This window comes from Marmota monax, unplaced genomic scaffold (assembly GCF_021218885.2).
Source record: "Marmota monax isolate L192 unplaced genomic scaffold, Marmota_monax_Labrador192_F-V1.1 WCK01_AAM20220418_F8-fsc00133, whole genome shotgun sequence".
In the NCBI taxonomy this organism is placed as follows: domain Eukaryota; kingdom Metazoa; phylum Chordata; class Mammalia; order Rodentia; family Sciuridae; genus Marmota; species Marmota monax.
Window position 1 is genome coordinate 2,812,399 of NW_026694821.1, and position 10,232 is coordinate 2,822,630.

Sequence of the window (10,232 nt, forward strand, 5' to 3'; positions counted from 1 at the left end):
TGGGGTTCTTGTTTTCTGGTGTGGCTGTTTTCAAAGAGGTGGACCATTCATAAACCTTTCTAGACCTCACAGGTCTGGTGTAGACCAAGCCTTTCTTATGAGGGAATCTCTTTTTTACTGCAATTTGATTGCTCTTGTGAATGTATTTTATAAAATGCAGATGGCCCCTTTGAGTGCAGGGACTGGTATTAGTCATATATTTCCAAGCTGGGTGTGGCCTGAGCCTCTACCCTCCCCTACACCAAATTAAAAATACATTCCCTTTTGTAGATAATCATTCTGTAAAGTGGTTGGCGGGGCGAAAGGTTCTGGCCCTCACTGACTGTGACCCCCTCCCTTCTGTGCCCACCCAGCCTTTGTTTCCTCATTTGTAAAAGGAAGAGTGGGGGACGCAATGCTGAGCCCCTTTCTGACACTGGCATTAGGAGTGCGCCTTGACCTGGCTGTGGAGCCAGCAGGGAGGGTGGATGTGATTCACAAGGGACACAAGTCTCCCAGAGCCACTGGCATTGACTAACTGTTCTCCAGTTTGAGCCTGGTGTCCAGAGGATCCCTTATTAGAAACAAAGGCCCAGGCTGGTGGCATGGGTGTATAATGAGCCAAAATGTCAATCCCTCAACACCCTCTCCTGCCTTCCTGTGTTTCCCTTCTCCTTGTGGTCAGTAATAAGAATTCAGAAGCTGTACCAAAATAGGAGGAGCAGAGTGTCTTGCTCCAGGATGCAATAGGATCTCATTTCCTTTAGAAACAAACCTGGTTTCCATTGTAAAATCAGGCCAAGTGTGATACCACGTTGTCCTCAGTGCTTATTATGCACACGTGTGGATGGATGTGCAACCCAAGAAATAAAGCAAAACCCACTATACACTGTTTGGGCCTGCACCAGGGTTAGACCAAGCGGATGGGTGTGTGTGTGTACAAGCACGTGCACGCATGCACCGGCAGGAGTATCTGGGGAATAGTTTTCCCCGGTGCCCGGCTGAATTGGGATGAATGAATATTCTTTTTTCCTCTTTGCAAACGTGGCCATCTGGTAGTTTGGAAACTGGAGAAATGCAACCTGAATTAGCTGGCACTGCACCTTTTTCCTCTTAGTTCCATGCTAGGGAAAGAAAAGAAAAAAAAAACAACTTTGAAATACTGTCCCAATCATTGATCCACCTTTTCCCCTCTTTGAAGTAGAAAACCGTGACATTTATAAAAATCTGAGCAAACTGTAAGTCGGTAGCTAAAGAAAAGGTAGGAGAGAGCATTTAAGTAGCAAAGATATTTTCTAATGAAATACTGAAACAACATGGAGTGGAAACACCTGCAGGGAAGTGAAGTTGGTCCTTCGAGATGCTTTTTAACTGGAATCCTCTAGAGGTCAGCACCACATAAAGAAAGGGCTTCCCGGCACTGGGTACCCACGCCCTTCCCTTTTCTCTTTGTGAAGGCTTTGCGAGAGGAGGGGCTGTCCCAGCGGGGCACAGGAAAAGAAAATGTACATTTTTCTTTATATATAAGCCCCTCCCATTTGGCTTGTGTTGTATTTTGACTCTTCTCACCCATCTTTCTCTGCAGCTCCTACACCCACGTATCACACATTGCTAGTTGATTGACCAATCAATGAAGTGTGGCATTTAGCTCACTCTGGGAGGGGGTAGGGAAATGCCAAAGATGAGGTGGAAGCATGCTGCATTTTGCTTTGGGCAGGTGCAAAGCCGCTCTGCATTCTGTCTGTCTCCTGCTTATTAGCCCACAGACTTCCCTAAACCTTGCAACTCCCAATGGACTCCAGGGACCACAGGTTTCTTTTTAGAACCCAAGTCCACCTTCTTGAGGTCTACACGGGTCAGGAGTGCAAAGGGGAGAATTTGAGCATCTTTGAGAGATGTGGCCAGAATTGTAGTGGGAACCTCTGAAAACTGGCAGGCATTCCTGGGGGCTCCCAGGCACAATAGGCAAGAACACCATGCAGGGATGGCCACAGGCTTCCCCACCACTTAGGCCCAGATCCTGATCTAGAGGTAACCTTGGGAGTCCCCAAAGGCTCCCAGAGCGGCCTAGGGTTTTCTTTTAGCCCTATAAGGAACAAAAGGGGAAATGACAAAGGATTTCCTCCCTTTCTTTCTGTTGCCCCTTCTTGTTCAGGTCTCCCAAAGAGGCTTCACCTACACCACAGTCGACTAAAGGGCATGGTGGGTTGTCCTTTGTTAGAGGATTGGCCTGAGCCTAGGACCCACACTGAGAAGGGATATGATGAAAAGAAAACAGTTCTCAGCACAATGGAAGCCAGGGCTCCCCAGAAAAATATCTTAATGTTCAGTGCCTTAACAGCAATTTCACTAGTACCATTAAATTTCAAAATGATAAGCTAGGTGTGGTAGTGCATGCCTGTAATCCCAGTGACTCAGGAGGCTGAGGTTGGAGGATCTTAAATTCAAGGGCAGCCTGGGCAACTTGGCCCTCAACAATTTAGATCCTTTTGGCCATGCTGGGGAAATTAGGATAAACACTGATACTTTTGCTGGGTGCCGTGGTGCACACCTGTAATCCCAGAGGCTCAGGAGGCTGAGGCAGGAGGATAGTGAGTTAAGCCAGCCTCAGCAATGCAAGGCGCTAAGCAAATCTGCAAGAACCTATTTCTAAATCTGCAAGACCCTGTTTCTAAATAAAATACAAAATAGGACTGGGGATGTGGCTCAGTGGTTGAGTGCCCCTGAGTTCAATCCCCAGTACCAAAACCAAAACCAAAACCAAACCTGATACTCCCCCCCTCCCACCCAGGTATCCACATACTTGCAAAGATTGGACAATGGCTGGAAGAAAGATTTGGAAAAAAAAAAAAAGATTAAAAAATGAATGGCAACAGATTTATAAAACAGGATTTTCAGGCATGGGCAAGCCCTGGGAAGAAAACCCTTTGGCCTTCCTTTTTGGCTCCTTCCTAGGTCTTGTCTTCTGAAAAACTCCTGAAGCATCCCAGCACATTCCCAGCCCTCTCCTTCCCCTCTCCATGCATAGGCAGGAGCCCACAGACCCTTGGTTCCCACTCTTGCTGTGTGCTGGCCATGCATGGAGGGAATGGAAACCAGACACCACATGTCACAGAACATTGAATTCACTGTGTGCCCTTCTGCTTGTTTGGGTCATCTCTTCCCTGCTGCCTCCATAAACACAGGGAAAGAAAAGTCTGCCAGGTCAGTATCCCCTAAGGAATGTCGGTATGCAGATTCACCTTTCCTGCTTCTGGGATCCTGAGTGTCATCAGGACCCTCCACCGACCCCAGGATCACGGGCTCCCTGGGGAGTGGCTATGGGGAGAGCATGCGCAGCCCACAAGCTCAGCTTCTCTGGTTTCCAAATGATTCGAGGTGAGAGGAGGGAACACAGGTGAGGTGAGTCAGGAGAGGCGGGTGGAAATGGATACTCAAGGAGCATAAAGCTGTCCTGCCCTGGAGAGCGGAGGGAGCACATGGTGGGACAGAAGGCTTGGTGTTCTGGATCTGCCCCTTGCTTCCCACCTGAGTTTGGTCTTTTAGTTCTTTAGTTTCTTCTATGCAGAAATGTTAAGGGATCCTTTGAGCCTGAGGATATAAGGGGCCTTGTAGAAGATTAGCTTTCGAATGGGCCTGGAAAGTAGGAACTTAAAATTTTCTGATTCCAGGATCATCTGATACCAGAAGTGGAAGCACACAGAGCGTGCAGTCTGCCCTCCACCCCCCCAGCACCGAGGTCTGGCTCGTGGGGGGGTTGTGGTCACACACTTGCCCTCATCAGGAGCATCCTTGGAAGAACTGTCCGTGGGTCTGTCTTTCCCACCCGCCGTCCTCCCCCATTCTCTCCTCGCCCTCTTGCCTCATGTGGAGCACTTTAACAGTGGTCCTCCACGTGTGTGTCTTCTGCGTCCGTGGACTCCAGGAAATAAGTGGGAAAAATGGCCCCATACTGAAGAATTACAGAAGCTTCTTGTGATTACTCCCTAAATAACACAGTACTACAACCATTTGCATAGCATTTACATTGTATAAAGTATATGTAATCTACAGTTTATTTAAAGTGTATGGGAGGATTGCATAGCTGACATGCAAATACGACACCATTTTATATAAGAGACTGTGTATCTCAGGATTTTGGTCTCTTGTGGGAAGTTCTGGAACCAATCCCCTACAGGTGCCAAGGGATGACTGTAATTCAAAATCCATCATCTGAATTTAATTTGGGGTATCATTAAATCCTTTACTTGACAACACTAACTTGAAAAGCAAATCCATTCTGTTTACAAGAGGCCTTAGTTTTCAAAGTGTACTGGGAGAAAAATAAAAAATCCCTGTATGAAAAACGACTCCCTGACAGCAGGCCGTCTGCCAGCTGGCTTGTACACAGCAGCCCCCAGTTGGAAAGAACACTGGTCACCAGTGTTAGGAGTTCCTTTCTTTCCTCCCCGGTAGGAATGTGGAAGAAGAGAGTGTTGAAAAGGTGAGGAAAGAGATGAATAAAGTCATCTATCAACTTATAGTGTCTTTGTTGTCTTATAGAGATTTCAGCTCCGGGGGCCTTAGGCTGTCATTTTAATTGGGTGGAAGCTTATGATGCTCCCCTGAGCGTTCAGGGTAGGGACACAAGAAGGCTTCCGTCAATCTTTTCAAATCTCACTTTTGGAAAAATGTAAGTAAAACTGATCAAAACCCCATAAAGGTTGTTATTATCAGGTCCACTTTCTTTCTCTCAAGCTCCCTCCATCTTCTCCCACCCCCTTCCTATCCGTCATCCCTAGTTTGAAAGTGGTAGTTTGGCCGAGAGACGGGCTGTGCTCGATGGTGGAGTGAAACCATCCCGATTCCTTCCTTCAAAGACTCCATTACTGAGCCTGATCAGCTCCTCAGCAGCTCCTGTAATTGGATCCAGGAAGGGCTAAGCGCGATAATGAGTCGTTTGGTTCTGTGTTAACAAGCTGGGAAGCATCTCCATGTACATCTCCCCAAGCTCTTGAAAAAAGCCTGTCATCCTGAAGCAAGCCCAAAATGGCACCCAGTGTGGTGCCAATGAACTCATCTAACCCATCCCCAAAATCTGTCTCTTCAGAACTCTGGCCAACCCTTTGCTTAGTGCATGAAAGAGTGCTCCCTGGGGTGTGTTCCAAACTTTGCTCTCACCCATGCTCTTGAACTCTGGAAGAGCACGAACAAAATTGGCTACATGCTTTTGAAAAATTTATTTTAGAAGCTGGCACTGGCAACTACGGGTAGAATTTGGACAAAAGAAAAGAAATATCCAGTTTTGTGTATGCTGCTCACCTCCCTGGAGGACCTGCCTCCCTGGAGGACAGTCTCTGGCTGCTGAGGAGGAGCCCGACTGATGTCAAGTTGAGCAGAGAAGCTACTGGGAAATACCATGACCTTGATCTGTTATTCCATCATCAGAATAATGGCACTCTTGAGAATCCTCAAGAAATAGAACTTTTCCTGCGGCTACACTGTGGGCTACAGTTTGTAACAGTGATGTCACTAAGGAAGCAAAAATGAAGGGGCATGCTCTGGGGTAGGGCGATTCATTCTGTTTCCCGACTTCTGAACACTGATGTCATCCCTCTTCCCCAAACCACACCAGCCTGGGGGTAAGAGAACCACATTCACTGTCATCACTTCACATTTCTCTGACTCTGTCACTTATTTGGGAGATTCCCAGCCCTACCAGTTTCCTCCCAAATACTCTGGGGTGGGGTTCTCAGGGGCTGACTTGTGTATGTTTTAGAAGCTTGTCTTCTGGGGTCCCTGGTACTCTCCTTTCTGGCTTTAACTCCCAGCTCTCTGCCATGGCTGCAGAACCCCAAATGGCAGCCGGGTTGTCACTCCTGCAGATGAACACAGGTGTCATCCACCAAAGTTGCCCACTTGCTGCTGCCATCTGCTAGTATTTGCCCTGAGGCTATGAGGCAGTGAACCTGAGTGTGTGGGCCAGGATGCTATTGCCAGTGACATAGAGGGTGTCAGCATCAATGAAAGTGATACCCAGTGACAGTGTTTTTACTTTGTATTCATCTTTTACGCCCTCACTAAAGGGGCATGGGTTCACACATCTGCACATTGCCCCAAGTGACAGACTCACCTTCTCATTCAGCCATGTCTCTGTGACCTTGAACCCAGTCTATGAGCCTGATATGATCCCATTAGTTGAATTCTGCCCACAGAGCCTGCTCAACCTCTCCTGTAAAAAAACAAAACAAAACAAAAAACATGGTCCACTCCGTGTTGCTGCCAATACATCCAGAAATGTCATAAACTGACTCTTGCCACCCTCCTGGAATAGGGTGGATAATTCTTTTGGGTGATCTCAAGGTGCTGAGCACAGAGGAAGTCTGAGGCCCCAGCTGATGTGAAGTGTGGGATGGGGGCTGTGGATCAGGTGACTCTCCACACTTTATTTTTCAATGCTGGATGTTGAACCCAGGGACATATTACTACTGAGCTATATCCCCAGCCCTTTATATTTTTTATTTTGAGACAATAAAATAATTCTCAGTAAGTTGCTTAGGGCCTTGCTGAATTTCATAAGCTGGCCTCAAACTTGTGATCCTCCTGCCTTGGCCTTCTGAGTCACTGGGACTATAGGTGTGCACCTACACGCCTAGCTAATGGTATCCATCTTCCTGCCTCAGCCTCCTGAGCTGCTGGGATTACAGGCATGTGCCACCTCATCAAGTGACTCTTCACACTTATAAAAGCTATTTTGCATGGATTTCTAGACCCTCAGAGTGTCAAAAGCCTGGACCACTAATTGGAGTGGTTGACCAACAAGTCTTAAGAGCTACGCAGAAAACTTGTGAAACATGTAGATCATGTACCCAGAGTCCTGCGTGTTAACAAATACTTCAGGTGTCTTGATGTGGGTGGTCCATGGACCATGCTTTGAGAAACCCTGGGGTTTAGCCAGCCTGTGGACTCACCACATCATTCACTATGTCAAAAAGGAGCCAAGATTCATCACAAGGTTCCTGGATGCCAGGTGCTGGGCAGAATGCCGTTCTGATTCTGACACATCTTGTTTCACAAAGAAAATCCTTATAGAGCTGCCACAGTTATCTCCATTGACATCTGAAGACTTGGAGGACAAGAAGGCCCTCCCTCTAAGCTCATTTGGTGACACAGCTGGGAGTAGAAGCTAGTTCTTCCTGATTCTAAAGCCTGGTCTCTCTTCACAGGGTGTTGCTTTGGTGGCATATGGGGAACAATAATGAGTAGAGGCCAAGTTATATTTGGCAACAGTGTTTTATTACCATTGAAAACTACACTACCCTCAGCACATCTGTGGCCCCAATAGGAAAGAAAGGAAAGTATTGCAAAGGGACTAGCAAGACCAGAAGATTCCCTCCATCAAATAAGTAGGCACTCAGGTTGGCCCCTTGAAGGTCACAGCAGAAGAGGACAGAAGCAGACTTCATTATCCAAACGTGCCATGATGTAGTCATTTCTTTATTGCCTATCTGCCCCATTTGCTGCATGGTTTTCCAGTTATCCCCTGTACTTAGCACCATACTGGCTTTCAAGAAATCTTCGTGGAATGAATGAATGAATGAATGAACGAACAGGTGAGTAGGGCGTGAGGAGAGGAAAGACAAGGCTGTGCTTTCTCCCAGGGGACATGGGGAAGCTGCTTTGCTCTCATTCATTCATAGGTTGAGAAGTGAGTATTGGAAGTCAAATGACCCAAGTCACAAGCTGCCATGACCCTGCCTTTGTCTTCATGTCTCCAAGAGTTGTTGGTCTGTTTCAAAGATGCTCAGGTATATCGGAGAATAGGAGTAGGAGTGAGAGAATGGAATGGATCTCTGCATCCCCACTGCACTATCCCTGGATGACCCTTCAGGAAATATCATCTGCAGATGGCAAAGTCAGGAAGCAGAGAAACCCTTCATGCATCCTGGTGAGAAAGCACCAAGTGTGCTGTAGGACCCTCCTACTTTTTGCATCATCCCCCTTCCCAGCCCGGAGGCCACCCTAGGCACTTTCTGGTGGCTGGAGCAGCTTGCCCAACCTGCCAGCCTGTAAACCCTCTCTGGGAAGGCTGAGAAATGGCCTTATCAGAGTGGTCCAGGGACAGATAAACGTTCCATGTGCCTCCCAGGCAGTAGGGAGAGTGGGTGGCATTGCTCTAAGGAAGTCACCTACCTTTCTGGGTCCATATCCAGCTCCCAGTACTGTCAGAATCACAGGAACCCTGTCTGGAACCACCAGGCCTCTTTTTAAACATTCCTTCTTTAGAAGCATCTTTCAGAAAATCCTCACCATCTGCCATCAGGCCCCACAACAAATTTCATGATCATGAAGAGCTGGGGTGGGGGGAAGGAAGGGAGAAAGGGAAGAAAGGAGGAGGGGAGGAAAGGAAGGAGCAGTCCCAATGATGCTGCCAGTTACCAGTTACCTTGACGAGTTCTGCTTCCTCACGTGTTGAGTGTAACATTAGGGAAGCACGCGGAGGCAAGCATATAAAGCAGGGTTTACTTTAAAAAGGGTAACCTTCTCCCAGGAGGGAGGAAGGGGCCATAGCTAGTGTCCTGGTATCCCCCAACGTGAGGGTGCTCTGCCTTTTTATATGTCCTAGGCTTCCTTTGTTCTCCTATTCCTTTCCCTCTTGTCTCTCTCCTTCCTGCATTTCGGATTGGGCCCAGGAAATGCTCCGTGGGATGGCCAAAGGTGGGAAACAGGTGGGCTGGAGGGGCCAGGGAGGAGTGATCTGGGTAGGAAGGGGGCCCAGGGCTAATTAATTAGCAACATTTACAAATCCATGTAGGGAGGGACAATTCCTGGGACAGGTTACCTTTGGAGCAGGGGCAGTTCTTGATAAGGGTGGACAAGGGCTCTGAAGGAATTAATATTTCAATCCCTCCATTCTCTGGATCCAACCCTTGCCTATCTGCCTGTCTAGTTCTGGCTTCACCAAGTCTAGAGTCTGGATTTTGAAACAAGAACCATACCATTTCACGCTTCTACCTGCTTTCCCTTTCCATTCGCTTAATTGGTGCTAGCTTCTCATTTTGAGGTTCAACACCCCCCCCCACTTCCCAATACTACTCAGATACACTTTATCATGGCTGACTGCCAGGCCCACCCTTCTTCCCTTGTGATTGTTCAAGCAGGCCTTTATTAACAGGTATGATCCCACAAACCATAGACTTGACCCTTCAGACCCCACAGGAGATTGAGGAGCCTTACCCTACTGTATCCAAAGATGGGATCAGGAATTTGGGTTTGAGATACCTGCATTAGAGCTCTGACATCTTCCCCACTGGGTGGCAGAATCGGGTTCTGATTGGGATCATGTTCTACCTGTAGTATCTTCTTCCAGGAGAGTCTGTTGACCTCAGTCAGCCCGGAGTCATGTATGTGTTTATAAAGATAAAAATGGTACCAGTATCCACAACAGGTCATTGAGTCTGGAGTGACGTAAAAAAAATCAAATTTGTTTTCTTGCCAATAAACAAAATCCTCAATCTGCCTAGACTCCCAGTGAAACTGGCCGCAGCTGTGAGTACTGGTCTGTGATGGCCGCAGGCCATTGAACTTGAACAGCTGCCTACCAGCAGCACCAGCAGCTCTTCTTTCCCTGCCATGCCTGCAGCTGGTCCTGTGCAGAATGTATAGCACAGTACTGAGGCTGTTCCCCGCTGCCTGCCCAGTGGAAGCCTGCAAATGCCTTCTATTTATAGAGGGACATTCCTCAGGCCCACACAACACTCTCTGCCTGCTGAGCAGTCAGCAGAGTCCCTGACAGATACCGAAGGGTGGGATTGCAAATCTCCTCTGGCAGAGAAGGGCACTGTTCTGCCACAGACAATGGTAGCACGGCCCTGGCGTGATGTCAGATGAGTTGACAGCAGCAGCTGCCTGCACATTCCCTCTCCGCGGTGACAGCTGAGTCCTGCCAAATCCAGTGAGCAGTCCCAAGTCTTGGGTCTGGATTTTGGAAAATGAATCGCACCAAAAGGCAGGGACTGTCTGGCTCCAGTTGGCTCAGTAAGGAAATGGCCTCAGGCCATAGGTCATTACTCAGTTCTGGCTGCCAGTATCTTTAGAGGCCACGTGATTGCTAAAGGCAGTAGAATGAGCAGCCAGAGGCAGCACAGGGGCCCTGTCATGGCAGGTTGGCCAGGTGGCCTGGAGGGAAGGCCCTTCTTTCCCTCAGGCCCAGTTTCCCCTGGACTCCCACAGCCCCTAGGGGCCTAGCTGGTGGCACCTGAGCCCCATGTAGA